Source organism: Bison bison, unplaced genomic scaffold (genome assembly GCF_000754665.1).
Source record: "Bison bison bison isolate TAMUID 2011002044 unplaced genomic scaffold, Bison_UMD1.0 scf7180017864471, whole genome shotgun sequence".
In the NCBI taxonomy this organism is placed as follows: Eukaryota; Metazoa; Chordata; class Mammalia; order Artiodactyla; family Bovidae; genus Bison; species Bison bison.
The window spans coordinates 38,865,652-38,866,660 of record NW_011495032.1 but is presented as its reverse complement, the minus strand read 5'-3'; positions in this window follow the sequence as shown (position 1 = coordinate 38,866,660).

Genomic DNA, 1,009 nt, shown 5'->3' with positions numbered 1-1,009 from the left:
TTTTCTCCCTCCCCCACTCTTCCCAGGGGGTCTCTCTCCCTCACTGACTTGTTCAGTGGATCACAGTCACACAATACTGTCTGAGCAAACTTGCTCAGGGCCCCACAATTATCTCATCTTCCCATTACCCCCACCCTCACCCCCTTGGGGCCACTGAGAAGCAGGCAAAGCTAAACAAATAAAGGATGGGAGGAGGGATGCAGCCAGCTTTTCCAAGGCCCTGGCCATGTGGAATTGCAGGCTCACAGCCTCAGTTCAGCTTGCCTTCTGCTCCCCAAGGGCACCAGCAGTATACGCACACACACACACACACCCTGAGCCCCTCCTACAGCTGAAACCCAAGTCCACCACAAAAGCCTGTTGCAATGCAGGCTGAGGGATCTGTGTGTCCAGCTGTGCACACAGACCTCTGCACACACACCGCCTTCCCCCCACCTCCAGTCGTCTCTGGCTTCCTACATGGTGGCACACACTTCATCACCCTGACTCCCCTTTCCAGGAAATCTGTTGCCTCCTCTGAGAGTCAGGGAAGGCCTGAAGTTGCCGTGGGCACGTTTGGGCTCTTACATACTTGCTGCCGGGTGCTGGTGACACATGGGTTTGAATGTGCCCTTCTGCCCGCCCGTTCCCCTTTACCACCAGGGAGAGGATTGCATGGGGACACTTTAGGATCCAACACGCACTCATTTGCTCTGCAATTAAAGCCCAGCCTCGCCCCTCCAATCAGAATCCCGCTGGTGAGAGGGGCCACTGCTCAGCGGAGGTTGAGGGGGAAGGGAGAGAGATTTGAGCAGGGGAGGAAATGATGAAATCAGCCAGCCGGTCTGGAAGCTCAGTCATTGAGGGGGTTGGAGGTAGCAAACAGTCATTCCCTTGGGGAAGAGCAGGACCCTCCCAATTTAGAGACTCTAAACAGGCCAGTGTGAGGATGAGGGAAGTTTCCTGGGAGGCGGGGGGTGGGATGGGGGGAGCAGTGAAGACTCTCTTCTACTAGCATTCTTGCTTCACT